Raw genomic sequence first — 15,339 nt, forward strand, 5'->3', positions numbered from 1 at the left:
TGGGGTAGGGAGGGTGGGAGGGAGCCGTGGGAGGGAGGGGATATGGGGATATATGTATAAATGCAGCTGATTCACTTTGTTGTACAACAAAAACTGGCACAAGAGTGTAAAGCAATTGTATTCCAATAAGGAGCATGAAAAAAAAGCAACTGGGTGTATGGTAGTGCCATTTGTTAAGATCTTCCTCTCAAAGTGATCTTTAAAAACAGATTCTACCTTCCTCTAAATAACTCTCCACTGCACCCAGATGTCTGTGCCACAGCTCACAAGCCTGGTTCAACCTGCACCATCTCTTGCCTGGACCCCTGCAGTAGCCTCCTCATCCACATCTCTGCAGCCACTTTTGCTCATCTCCGATCCATTCTGCATCTAACAGTCAGAGAGAGCTTTGTAAAATGTGAGCTTGACCCTTTATTCTTCTAACTAACCCTCCAGTGGCTGTTCGCTTTGCACTTAGAATGAAATCCAAACTCAGTGCCCTTAATGATTTGGCTCCTGCCCTGCTCCAGCCTATCTCGTGCCTCTCACCAGTTCGTTCACCTCGCTCCAGCAACATGTGTCTTCTTGAAGTTCCTAGCCAAACATTTTCCTGCCTCAGGGCCTTTGTACACACACCTTCCTCTACCTGGAATTCTCACCTTCTTGTTACCTGGCTAACTGCTGATCGCTGTTAGGGTCAGGGAGGATTTCCTAGTTTAAACTGGGACTGTTCTCTTCTTTGGTATTTTATTGGTATTGGTTTACTTCATGGTTTCTGACAATTTAGAATTCTTCAGTCAATTGTGTTTGGTAGTTTAGTACCTGTGTGACCACTAGACTAAGAGTGACAGGTGGGAGGAACCACATCTGTCTGGTTAGCTGAAAATCCTCAATGCCTATGACTAGTACAGTGCCTAGCAAAGAGTAGGTACCGTTCATAAATGACTGCATGAGTGACTAAGTGAGTAAAGTTGGGAACAGTTGGTTTTAGTGAATGATGCTGTCCTTCAAATACAGAGAAGAAGCAATTGACTGGAGCAAACAGGATATCAGGTGGGATTATGGAACCACTCCTCACAATTCCAGAATCCTTGTTTCTAAATATTTCCTTTACCTTTGGGCCACTACTGAAGGTTTTGATTCCTATTCAAGAGTGATGGAAGCATCACTTAATATCTTCTCTAATCTTGGAGTTGCTGCTGCTCAGTCGAGCAACTCCCCGCACCCCGCCCCGCCACACACACACACACACACACACACACACACACTATGAGATGTAGCCTCATAGCCTTCCAGGTCCTCCTCCTCAAAACTGCCCCAAGTGGTCCTTCTAACATGCAAATCTGACTATGTCTCTCTCTGACTTCAAATCCTTTATGGCCCCTCATTGGCTATAGAATAAATCTAAGCTTCAGGTTTCCAAGGTCAGACTTGATTGTTGTTTCCTTATTCTTTGCTCTTGCATCTTCTGTCCTTAAACTTTTTACTTCAATAATCTCTACTGGTTTGGGATTCCCACCAACACCATTTCACTGACTTTCCTCTTCTGCCCATAAAGTCATCTGTATTGTATCCTAATAGGAAAAACTTGCATTCATCCTTCAACCCACATCTTGGACATCCTTTCCTCCAGGAGCCTTATGTGAGACTCTCTTCTCTCCAGAAAGAGTCTAGGCTCCCTCTCTTTGCTAGTGCACATCTGGAGGTGTACACGCATTTATTGTTCTACTTAGCTCACCACGTTGAAATTTATTCTGTTTCATGGCGATATATCTTGTTAGCTAGTACTGGGTAGAATAATCAAGTGTCCTGGCTTGCCCAGGTCTGAGTGGTTTCCAAGAACACAGGGCTTCCAGTACTAGACCCAGGACTGCTCTGGGCAAATCAGGATGGCTGGGCACACTGCTGTCAGCTAAGAGCATGGACTGCAGAACAAGGCTGTCAAGGTTTGAATCTTGGCTCTACCCCTTACTAGCTGTGTGATCCTTGGCAAGTTACTTGATCACTCTGATCTTCACTTTCCCTTTCCATAAAATGGGGATAATAACAGTATTTAATACTAGAGTTGTGAGGATTAAATGAGTTAGTAAGTTAATGGTGTAGAAGAGCTGAATAAGAACTTAACAAATGTCATTGTTCTTGTTGCTTCTGTCAACAAATATTTGCTGGTTACTTTCTTCTAGATCCTGGGTTTGGAGCTTGGGATACAGGGAGGCCACAGGCATAGAAGGCAACAGCCATCCTGCCTCACCTTTGTATTTCCCAGGATCCAGCCTACTGCCTGCTGCACGGAGGATGCTCAGGAAATATTTGCAGAGTGGATGAAGCGGTCCTAGACTCTTTTTTATGGAATATTAATCTGCCCCCTCTGCTCTGGGCTTCAGAGCCTTGCAACATTTGAAAACTCTCTAGACTGACCCCAGTGCTTGTGAATCTGAATGAATGGTGGTAGCTGTGTTTATGAGACGTTCTTTGCCACCTCTCCATACGACGACTAAGAGGCTCCCTCAGGGCCTTTGTACTCCCTGTTCCCTTGGCCTGGAACACACTACTCTCCATCTTCTCATAGTTGCCAATATGTTCTCTTTCAGGTGCCCCAGAGAAGACTTCCCTGAAGAGCGTGGCTATAGTAGGGCTCTCTACTCTCAGCTACCGTCTATCCTATCTGCTTGTGTTATTTCCTTCAGAGCACTTATCCTGGGCTAAATTTATCTAATCGGTTTGCATGATTCTTTTCCTCTGCTCTATCAGAATATAAGCTCTGCATGGGCAGAGACCTGGTCTAAGTGGTTTGCCTTCGCAAACCGCTGAGCTGGAACTGTGCCCGACACAAGGTAAAAGTTCAACAAATGTTTGTCCAGTGAATGAATGAATCGTCCTAATTATAATGGCTACAGTTTATCGGGCACCTGCTACATGTCAGGTATTGGCCGAGCACTTTAGATACATCACCCCACACAGACCTGCAGATGAGGAAACTGGTTCTTGAAGTGTCACACCTGCTTAAGTTGCGTGGCTAGTGATGTCAGAGCTTGATTTGGGGCCTGACTCCTTTTCAAAACCCTCTGCTGTCTACACCACGCTTGTATTCTGCCTCCCAGGGTGTCGGGGAAATGTCTGCACTCCCCTTTCCCTGCCTTCAGTCCCTGGGGGCCCTTGAAAAGGGGATTCGTCGCAAAATACTAGACTGCCCCCAGCCTTGCGCAGAAAGCTCTGTTTCCGGGGTGGGGGCAGCAGTTGGGAGGGCATCCAGGGGTCTGGCTACATCTCAGGTCCCAGAGCCCCTGAATTTGCACGCTGCCTGTGCCACTGCTGCCTGCACGACAGCCTTGCCGTCACGTAGCGCTGGACTGCAGGTGTTCTGCACCAGGCCCTCTTCCAGGAAGAAAATGCAATTAGGGCTGCACAGTTGGCAGCCTTCATCTCCATTCCTGCCTTGGGAGAGGAATCACAGGGCCGTGCGTTGGGGCTGCCTGTGCCTGCGCATGTGACCTTGTGTGTGCGTGCGTGTCTCCGGCTAACCCCTGCAGGACCTACAGGGCATTGTTGGGGGGGGGGGGCGAAACTCACGCTTTTCAGTCCTGTCAGTGACTCTCGTCTCCTCCTTCAGTAATAATAGTGACATGTCTTGAGGACTTGCCCTGTGCCAGGGTAAGTTGAGCAGTTTATGTGTAAAGTATCATTTAAAACTTGTGGCCACTCTGTGAGGTTAGTGTTACTGTCAATCCCATGTTGCTGATGAGAAAACAGACTCAGAGAGGCTGAGTCTACCCAGCCCGCGAGTGTCCAAGAGTGGAATTAATCCCAGGTCGGTCAGATGCCACTTACCTCCCACATTGTACTGCCTTTTTAAAAGGGTTGATACAGCGGCTCTATTTTCTAAGCAGACTGAAAACCTCTCTCTTTGATTTGACATCCATGAATAGATTCTTCTATGCAAACATTATTTCCTACATTTAAGTTTTTAGAGGTACCACTGCTTTGTAACTCTCTCATAGTTATCAGTATTACTCAGGGTAGGCAAAGTGATGCTACAGGGACAAATGTCCCCAAAAGTAGAGTTGCTTAACACAAATTCATTTCTTACTCATTTAAAATTCCCTGTGGGTTTGGGTGCCTGACCTCCCTGTATTGGCTTGGCCCAGATTCTTTCAACAATGGCTTGGCAGGGAGAGAGAGTGCAGACAATCACTGAGTAGCTCTTAAATGCGAAAAAGTGATGTATGTAACTCATGCTCGCATTCCATTGGCCAAAGAAAGTCATATATCTATGTCTCACCTTAAGAGCGTGTCTGCCCAGAAAGAGAGGGGATCCCCAAATCTTGGTGAGTCCTTGTAATGTCTCCCACAGTGTTTCTTCCCTCTCTTTTCCTCTTTCTACTCTCTGTGTCTGATCAATTCTTCTCAGACACCTATCAAGTCTAACCAGCCTTCTGGGTATCATATCATGGTCATATAAGGGACAGATCCTAGATTTGGGGGACACATAGATCTGGACAAGGGTCGTGGCTCCACCATTCTCTTTATTAGCTGAGTGATTTTGAGCAAGACACGTGGCCTCTCTAGGTTTCAGTTATCTCACCTGTAAAATGGGGTTGATAAGAGGTCCTGCCTCGAGGGGCACTGAGGGTTACATGGGATAACCCATGTAAGGCCCCCAGCATTGCGCCTGGTGTTCAGTAAAACTAGTGATAGTAGCAAGAGTTAATATTGTTAATATCCACTGAGTGCTTATAGTAGGTGCTCAATAAATGCTATCTAGTAGCATGGTTTTGACTATTCCCTTTTTAATTACACTATGGTTATTTATGAATGCTTCTTTTTTTAAAATAAATTTATTTATTTATAAAAAAGATTTTGTTTATTTATTCATTTGTTGGCTGCGTTGGGTCTTTGCTGCTGTGCATGGGCTTTCTCTAGTTGTGGCGAGTGGGGGCTACTCTTCATTGTGGTGCGTGGGCTTATTGTGATGGCTTCTCTTCTTGCAGAGCATGGGCCCTAGGTGCGTGGGCTTCAGTAGTTGTGGCTCGCAGACTCAGTAGTTGTGGCTCACAGACTCAGTAGTCATGGCACTGTGTTGCTTATGGGCTTAGTTGCTCCGCGGCATGTGGGATCTTCTCAGACCAGAGCTTGAACCTATGTCCCCTACATTGGCAGGCGATTGTTAACCATTGTGCCACCACGGAAGTCCCATGAGTGCTTCTTATATCGCTTCCATTCATTCATTCATTTCTTTACAAGGTATCCATTGAGAATCATCACTGCGCCATGTACTGTCTTACTAGTTGTAGAAATCTTGGGAAAGAAGTTAGACACAGTCCCTGCTCAGAAATTACAGTCTCCTCTTTCTTGCTTCCCCTTCTGTTTGTGTTTTTTTCTTTCCTCTCTCCCTCTCCCTTTCCTTTCCTTTTACTCAGGGTTCACTTTCATTAGACATTTGGCAGATTTTCACTGTGTGTCTGCTATGTGCCGGGACACAGGGATACAGTAGAGAACAAAACAAGGACCACTCATGCCCAAGAGCACAGCAGCGACTTTCCATTTCAGATGTGGGCAGTGGGGCCCTGCCCTTGAGTTCTGAGCAGGCCTGGCCTCTTGGCCTCTGGAAACCCCTACTACCTGGATCAAATTTCACTGCCCCCTCCAGACCCCCAGCATCCTTCCCAAATCTCCCTTAAATTTTCTCATCAGCACCAGTGGCTGCTGAGCATCTTGATTCTTCGTGAGACCCTGGGATAAAGCATCCTCCCTGAGCTCTGGCCCCTGACTAGCTGCTTCTGCACACATATTAGGGTGCTGCTCCACTCTCCTGCATGAAAGGCCAGAGCTGATGGACAAGAATCCTTTCATCCACCATGCTGACTGGTGACTGCATCCTAGCAAGGTGCACCTCTGAGAAGAGAGAGAAAGGGTTACTGATGGAGTCTCAGCTTTGGGCTGTACAATGCAAATAATGGGACCTTTCAGTGACAGTGAGGCCTGGTTTACCAGAAAGGCTAAGAAACTTGGAGTGAAGGGACCTGGTGTTTGCTTCCACCTCAGCCTCTAGCATGCTGTGTGATCTGGGAGAAATTCCTTTCCTTCTCTGGGGAACCCTATCTGTGATCTCTGGTTCTTTGAACATCTTCATTACTTTTCCCTATCTGTGTACTACCTCTAGACATAGTTATTTGATTTTTTTTTCTATTAAAATGACTCACCTTAAATTTACTTTAAAAGGAAAAATTATATAATATTCATATCATGAATGAAAAGCCAATCAATTGCTGTAAGTAGGAGACAACTATAAAAATAAATAGGAGGAAAACAAACCCACTTTTTTTTTTAGCTCTTTATTGGAGTATAAATTGCTTTACACTCTTGTACCAGTTTCTGAGGTACACCAAAGTGAATCAGCTGTGTTTATACATATATCCCCATGTCCCCTCCCTCCCACGACTCCTTCCCACCCTCCCTATCCCAGCCCTCTAAGTCATCATCACCCATCATCGAGTTGATCTCCCTGTGATATGCAGCAGCATCCCACTAGCTATCTATTTTACATTTCAAACCCACTATTAAATTCTATTCAAATACTGTTACCCATTGCAAGTTCTGAATCTGGTGCCTGCCATGATTTGTTAAATAGGAAAATAGCACGTTGTTTAAGAGCAGTGGTATAGACATAGCAGCACCAGATGGAGATTTTCTATGTGAGGTGATTAGGAAGGTAGAAAAAGAACAGAGAAGGAAAGTACTGCCCCACTATATGAGCTGATATTATTTAATGTTATGGCTGGGCACCACGTTAACACCAATCTCTACCCTCGTCAGTGATAATCATCACTCCTTTTGGGGAAGCCTCCATGATCTCAACGTTGCTTCTTGCTCAGACGCTCCAGAATTCTTGAATATGTAGCTGGGTGTTTTAACACTTCCACCATCCTCTGGTGAGGCAGGTGGCATCGTTTCACTTTAAAAACGAGTTAATTTGAGCCTCACTGTGGTTGGTCTCCATGCCTTCCCTGTCCCTGTTCAGCTTTCATGTCCATTGTCCACCATGGCAATTTAACCTTCTCCATTCTTACGCCTCCCGCCATCTACCATCCCTCAGCAGATGCTCATGGAAGCCATCAGTCAAAGGGAAGTTTCTGCTTTCCAACCGAGCACCCTCTCCTCTTTCTTATGGTCCAAGAGGTGTCTCACACCTGTGCTCTGAAATCCCCCCTCTTGGGTTCTCAGGGTCTTTTCTCCACCAATTACCCCCAATCTTTTCAGTAGTTTCAACTTTTCTCCTGTATTGATTCCCTTCCACCATTTACTAGAGTATCTCAAAAGTTGTTTCCCATAAACGTACGATTATTGGGCAATAAATAAGACTCCAAGGAAACAAGATTATTTGGCAAAATATCTCCTGTGATCTTTGAGGTCACTAATTACCTATCTTTTGACAAATAATTCAGTCTACTAGAACAGGGCTTTGGTAAACTACAGCCATGGCTCAAGGATGACTTCTGCCTGTATTTTGTAAATAAAGTTTTATTGACAAACAGCCATGCTCATTCATTTATGTACTATCTATGGCTGCTTTCATGCTGCAATGGCAGAGCTAATTGTGACAGCAGTTGTATGGTCCTCAAAGTCAAAATTACTTACCATCTGGGCCTTTGCAGAAAAAGTTTGCTGCCTCCTATGCTAGAGAAGAACCAGTGTGTATTTCAAGGTGAATAATTGATATGGGATGCTTCAAATTTGTCACATGTTTGGAACTATTGCCTGAATAGAAATGTGGCCACAGCCAGAACAACCATAGCTTGATGGTTCAAGGGCTGGACCACGCACAGGATGTGGAGTTTGGCCCGTCCAGCTCTTAGACTTTTGCCTGTGTTAGTGAGCTGGGGCAGTGTGTAGTTTTGAATGAGCAAACCTGGGTGAGGTTGATGATATTTCATCACAGCCCATATCCACTCTGCACGATGATCACAGCACAACCATCTGAATGATGTCCAAGTTAAAACCCAATGACTTAACACCTTACTCACACCTTTCCCTTCAATGTAACACATCCATTTACTTGTGCCTTCACCTGGAAGAAACACTCACACTGAAATCACAATTGGGTCGTCACTCATCCTGGATGCTGCAGACAGCCACCAAAGACGAAAGAGAGGGTTCACGTTATTCAGTCATCTCATCTCAGAGTTTTGGATGAGTCCCCAAAGCTGAGATAAATGGGGGCCAAGGATCCTGATATTTTAAAGTGAGGTGCTAGACTCTTTTGAGAGGACTCTGGTGGGCCCTAAACAGAGTTTTCTAGCACTAGCTCATCCCCAGCCTCCAGGGGAAAAGGCTAATGTTTCATTCAGGAGTTGAAGACAGTAGAGCGTGAATAAGCCAAAGAGTGAAGGTGTATTTGGAGAGACGTTTTAGACTGTTGATGAGTTCCTCCCTCCTCTTCCAACCATGGGGCAGAAGAGGGTGTAGTGGAAATAAAGATATCTGCTTGGATAGGTTGAATTAAATCCCCTGAAACTTAGGGAACAGTGTAACTCTTACCTGTTGCATTCCTAGCAAACCAGAGCCAAGATGCTGGCTGGAAGCAGAGCATGAGATGAGGCTGCCTTTGTATTCCGCTGAGTCTTACAGCCAAGGTTGCTCCCACCTCACCTATGGAAGGCAGCTGGCCGTGGGTCACCCTCAAAGGCATGTCACACATGAGGATCATCTGGAGAGAGGATGTTACACCAATCGAAGGGTGGACTCCCAGGAGCCAGGACCTGGGGACAAATGAGATGAGAAAGATTTTTTTTAACAGACAGTGGTAACAAAAAAAAACAGTTTACAGTTGATATCCACTTCCATCATCAATATCAGGTAACCATTAATCTATTTCCTGTCTGTATAGAATTGCCTTTTTGTGTATGACATTTTATATAATGAAATCACACAATACGTGGTCTTTTTGTGTCTGGTTTCGTTCACTTAGCATCATGTTCATGAGGTTCATCCGTGTTGCAGCATGTGCTCATATTTTATTCCTTTTTATTGTTGAATAGAATTTATAGCATCGATATACACCAGGTATGGGCAGACCTCAGAGACATTGTGGGCTTGGTTCCAGACCTCTGCAATAAAGCCAATAGCTCAATAAAATGAGCCACGTGAATTTTTGTTTGTTTGTTTTCCAGTGTGTATGAAAGTTACGTTTACACTATACTGAAATGTGCAGTATCATTATGTCTAAAAAAGTGTACATAGCTTGGTTAAAAAACTTTATTGCTAAAAAATGCAAACCATCATCTGAGCCTTCAGTGAGTCGTAGTAGTAACATCAAAGATCACTGATCACAGTTTACTATAACGAATATAATAATAACGAACTTGAAGTATTTTGAGAATTACCATTACCAAAATGTGACTCAGAGACAAAAAGTGAGCAACTGCTGCTGGAAAAATAGCACTGATAGGCTTACCCAATGCAGGGTTGCCACAAGCCTTCAATTTGCGAAAACGAAACTGCAACGCATAAGAAAGCAAAATACGAAAAAACGAGGTATGCCTGTACTACACCATCCCATTATAAATAAAAAACTTTGATACACCAAGTAGACGTGTTTATGTTTCTCCTGGTTTATAAAAAAAACGAAACCCAACAAATCTCACTCCGCCTCACACCTCCCTGCAGCAAGCAGCTCCATCCCTCTCAGTCTTCCTTCCCAGCACAATTCTTGGCCAGCTGTCTCCAGTTCCTCACCTTCTACCCACATTTCAACCCACTGGCAGCCAGTTGCTGAGCCATCTGCTGCTTAGAAACTGCGCATGCCATGGAGGTGTCTCGGTCATCCTCTACTTTAGCCCCAGAGCATTTGTTTAGCTAATTACTTCCTTCTTGAAACTTGAGCATCATGACAACACAATTTCATGGTTTTCCTCTAAACTCCTGACTTTTCATGAATATGTTATTTGTATTAGCGTTTTACCACTGTGTAACAAGTTACTGCAAATTTATTCGTTTAGTGATTTAGGTTTAAAACAACACACCGTTATGGTCTCAGTTTCTGTGGGTTGAGAGTGCAGGTAGAGCTTACCTGGGTCTTCTGCTTGGATCCAAGAATGCTGGAAGCAAGAGGCTGGCTGGGTTGTATCCTCATCTGGAGATCTGACTGGGGAAAAACTCGGACCTGAGGTCCGTCAAGTTGCTGCCAGAATTCATTTCCTTGTGACTTTATCACTGAGGGTCCATTCTTCTGGCAGGGTGCCAGCCAGGGCAAGCTCTCAGGTCCTAGAGGGCCATCTACAGTTCCCTGCCACGTGGCTCTCCCATAGCATGGCAGCTTATTTGTCAAAGCCAGCAAGAGTTTCTCACTTTAGTCTTCTAAGGCAGAGTCTTTTTTTTTTTTTAAGCTCTTTATTGGAGTATAATTGCTTTACACTGTTGTGACAGTTTCTGCTGTACAACGTAGTGAATCAGCTGTATTTATACACATATCCCCATATCCCCTCCCTCCTACAGCTCCTTCCCATCCTCACTATCTTACCCCTCTAAGTCATCACCAGTCATTGAGTTGATCTCCCTGTGTTATGCAACAGCTTCCCACTAGCCATCTATTTTACATTTGGTAGTGTGTATATGTCAATGCCACTCTCTCACTTCGTCCCAGCTTCCCCCTCGCCCCCACCCCGTGTCCTCAAGTCTGTCCCCTATTTCATAAGGCAGAGTCTTATACGTAATGAAATCACGACAATGAGAGCCTATCACCTTTGCCATAAGACATAACCTAGTCATGAGACTGAACAACCCATCCCCTATACTGTATTCTGTTGGTTAGAATTAAGTTACAGGTTCTGCCTGCACTTGTAGGGAGGGAATGATACAAGAGCTTGACTCACTGAAGGTTACTTTAGGATGTATCTGCCACATTATTATAAAATATGGGAAATGCACAGAAAGTCATAGGAAATAACAGACAGAACACTCATCTTAATATTTTGCCTTGTTTGTTTCAGGGTTTTTTAAAGTAACAAAACATATCAGATAGTTTCAGTCCCTGGTATGTCTGTCCCCTTCTTAATTTCTTCCTGTTGTCCGAGAAGTACTCATTCTCAGAAATTTGGAATTTCTCATCTCTGTTCATGTTTTTTTATACTATTTCTACAAAGGTATGCATGCATGCAGAGAAACTTTATATAATGGAACCATACTGTACACAGGTGTTCTATCCTTGTTGACACATCTAGCCTTAGTTCATCCCTTTGCTTTGTGGTGTAGTATTCTATTTATTTATCCATTCTCATCTTGATGGCATATGGGTTGCTTCCAAGTGGTTGTTAATGCAACAACATGCAGTAAACATTGCTGTATCTATCTCTTTGAGCACACGTGAGATTTCTTTCCTCCAGCGTACACCTGGAAATAGAATCATTTTGGTCGTAAGGTACTGCATTATCAATTTTTCTATATGTTGCCCAGTTTCTCTTGTATCCATTTTCACTCTCACCAAAGGTGCTTGTCTTTTCCATATCCACCCAAACTTGAGATTGTCTATTTCTTTTAATTATTATCAATCTGATTGATGTGAGCATTGTTGATATCTTAATGTTCACATTTCCAATTTTTAGTTAACTAGGGCATGCTTTTTATTTTTGTCAGCCATCCAGATTTCTCTTTGATGAACTGCCTATTCATAGTCTGAACTTTCATCCATTTTTTTTCCCAAATGTGTGCCAAGATTCCTTGACCAGGAAGAGGGACCATTTCCCATCTCTGCTTGGAAGGGACACGTACTCTAGCTCCTTGGTGGCCTTTTCGTGTGGCCTCTGTCAGCAGTGGTAACAGTGAGGTCTCTGAAGTTCTTCGTGATTGGGAGTCATCAACAAGGAGGACCTAGGACAAGGGAAGAGGAATGGGGGATGGGACCCCACATGGACACGAGAGCTGACAGGCTGAGAATGTGTAAAGTGGCTGCAGAGGCTCCCAGAAATACTGAAGGAGGCAACTGTGTGAACACAGGGAGGCAAGAGGAACATTTTGGAACATTATGATTAATGGAACATCTTGATGCAGTTCTTTGTGTCTGTGAGATGATAAGGCAGGGACATATTTGGATTATTGTGGATAATATGGTACCAGTTAAACGCTTTTATAACCCTAGCAGCATATGTGTCAACCAAAGGGAGAAGTTAATCTCTCAAAGATACTGCTGCTTCCCCAGGCAGGGCATCTCTTCTCCTAAGATCTGATCCTGTTTCACTTTCTCTTTGGGAGGGGGGTCTACAGCTGTGCTGGCCTTGACCGGGGGTACACTCTTGTTTACCATTTCAGCTCAACTGAGACAAGATGGAATATTTAAACAGGGCTTTGCTAAAGTGCTGGGATTATAGCAGGAAACTAACAAACAGAACATCAAGGAGCTGGTCAAGCGTGAAGGAGAGCTGCTTCTCCAGGTAGAACTCTCTCATTAATGGGGCCTCAGGAAAAACGGCCCGTCCCTGTCCTTTTTCTTCTGGCTTCAAGCCCTATCTTTAACGTCTCTGCCCCGGGAAAACTACTGCTGCTATCTAAACGGTCCAAGTCAAGACAAAGAGCATCTGAGCCCTTTCTCCTACCTTCCCAGGCACATTTTCCCTTGTTTGATGACCTGCTTCATCCCTGGATAACTGATGCTATGATGACCTCGTCTGTGGAAAAGATCCTGTCCTTCCCCCTCACGGTTGTGGCCTTTCCCTCGTAGACCTCCCTGGGACAGCAATGTCAGAACAAACCACCATGCCCCAGCAATCAGATACACTGAGAGGCACACACATAGAGCAGCAGGGAGTCATTTCCTTACAGCTTCTTAGAAATCAGATATTCACAAGATTAATTTATAATAACAAGAAGCCCTTGTCTCCAGCTGAGGAATATTGTGTATCCTCTCTCAGAGCCCTAGAGACATACTTGACATCGTAGGGACATACAGGTCACCCGTATCAACCTCCACCCACCAGCAGGAAGGGTTATTTCCATTTTTCTCATCATTGGAACCAAGTGATAGCAATTCTAACAAGATGGGCAAGTGGCCTTTGTGCAGCTGCCATGATACCCCACAGGCTGAAGTTTTGCTTCAGAGCTTGGCAGTGGATGCAAACAGTTTGAGAGGAAGAATTAGGGTAAAACTGGAGGCCACATTTCATGGAAAATTGAAATTGAGTATGGAGTGACTGAGGGCCTGCCTTAGTCTTCCAAATCTTTGATGCTGCATCTTTTTCAGGGACTGTCATTGGATGACTGCAACAAATGATATGCTTTCTCTACATTGGAAAAGCGAGAGAGGGCTGGAAAATGACATAGCTAAACCCTTTCTTCCTGGGAGTGTCCTTGTCATTGTATAGGTGACCAGGTCTCCCAGAGAAGTCCTAGAATATGCCAAGTTCTTCTTGTCCCTATCACAGGGACCTAAATAATAATAATACATGTTATTAATAATACAAATATGCTAGACACTTAGTCATACAAATAATTCCCACCACCCCTTTTGCAGTCGGTACTATTGTTATTCTCACTTCACATACCATGTAACAGTAGCTCAGAGACAGGGAGCAACTTGCCCAATGGCACTCAGCTAGAAAGTGGTGGAGTCAGGATTTGGACCCTGATCTGTACGACCCACATCCTTGCAAACCGGAAACCTGCCTGTGGGGGTTGCAGTGCTGTGAAGGTGTCTGATTTTGGCATCATCTTTGTTCACTCCTAAAAGTACTATTTGGCATCTATTTTTGATTTCAGAGCTTTTAGGTACCTGTGTACCAGCTATGAGAGACAGATGCACCAGGGCCTAGAGTCTCAGACCCTGAAGATAGAATTATGCCTTTGGAAGTACCAGCAGCCCTGATTCAGGGATAATGAAGCCCCAGGAGGATCTTTTCCTGCCTTTTCTCTAAGTATTTTAACAGTACAGCACACCTGACTGTCTATCTCCTTGAGGGTTGTGAAATTCCCTGAGTCACATTTGTAAAATTCCCTAGGTCATGAGGAGGTGAGTATAGGGGGAAATGTTTTCTCTAATAGTTCTATTTTAGCCCATCATTTAGGAATTCTTGATCTTACTGTCAGAAGTACTTGGAATATAATTTCTCTCAAACCTTCTCTTTCACTCCATCCTTGATGGGGAAGGAAAACCTTGACTGATTTGTAGGATTGAAAGAAGGAATACAACGTATGTGAGAAAGACCCCTTTCCTCTTTATTTCTCAGGTCTCTAGAAGGGAGGAAATCTTTCTGTGCTCCCATCTTCCATACAAGGACCCTAACTGGGTTGTGATTCAGGCTTGGCTTCCAGAGGAGGGTCTACAATCCCATCTCTAATTGTTCTCAAAATAGGACTCTACTTGCGGGACAGAAATTCTGCCTGCAATCATCTGGGTAGCTATCTTTTTTTTTTAATCAGTTAATTAATTAATTTATTGGCTGTGTTGGGTCCTCATTGCTGCACATGGGCTTTTTCTAGTTGCTACGAGCAGGGGCTCCTCATTGCAGTGGCTTCTCTTGTTGCAGAACATGGGCTCTAGGTGCATGGGCTTCAGTAGTTGTGGCACATGGGTTTAATAGTTGTGGCTCACAGGCTCTAGAGTGCAAGCTCAATAGTTGTGGTGCACGGGCTTAGTTGCTACGAGGCATGTGGGATCTTTCTGGGGCAGGGATTGAACCCATGTTCCCTGCATTGGCAGGTGGATTCTTAACCACTGCACCACCTAGGAAGTCCCTGGGTAACTGTCTTTTATGCAGTTCCAGACTCAGAGGTGTTTGAGTCAAGATCTAAACTGGTTGGGTAGGAAGTCCATTGGCCCTGGATTCAGCTGAGGTTTCCCAACCTACCCTTCTAGGAACAGAGCTGAGAATTGATCTCCACTAGTCTATTTCTTGAATCTATTTCTCAGTTGGTTCCACACTGAAAGTGAGAGGATAGATGGGTACAATTTGTCATCCCCCTTAATCTTCAACAGTGAGAAGTGCACATTCCATGGAAACCTCAACAAATTGTGGAATGTTTGAATTAGGGAACTGCCTGATAACAGATTATTTGGGAAAGCTGTAATTTCCCAATTCTTATGGCCAACCAAGTTTTGCCAAGTAGACAAGCAGGTTCTCAATCCTGGCTGTGTATCAGAATCACCTGGAAATATTTTAGAACATTCTTATGCCTTGGCCCCATTCCCAGAGGTTCTGGTTTAATGCATCTGGGAGTAGAGTCTGGATAGGCTTAAAAAAACTCTAGGTGAGTCTAACGTGCAGCTAAGGTTGGGAATCACTAAAATAAAGAAACTGCTGAAGCCTCTTTATTTAATAGATCACTGTTTCCCAAAGTGTAGTGTTTAAAACACAAGGGGTGTGTGAGCAGGCTGAG

This window comes from Hippopotamus amphibius, chromosome 9 (assembly GCF_030028045.1).
Source record: "Hippopotamus amphibius kiboko isolate mHipAmp2 chromosome 9, mHipAmp2.hap2, whole genome shotgun sequence".
Taxonomy (NCBI): domain Eukaryota; kingdom Metazoa; phylum Chordata; class Mammalia; order Artiodactyla; family Hippopotamidae; genus Hippopotamus; species Hippopotamus amphibius.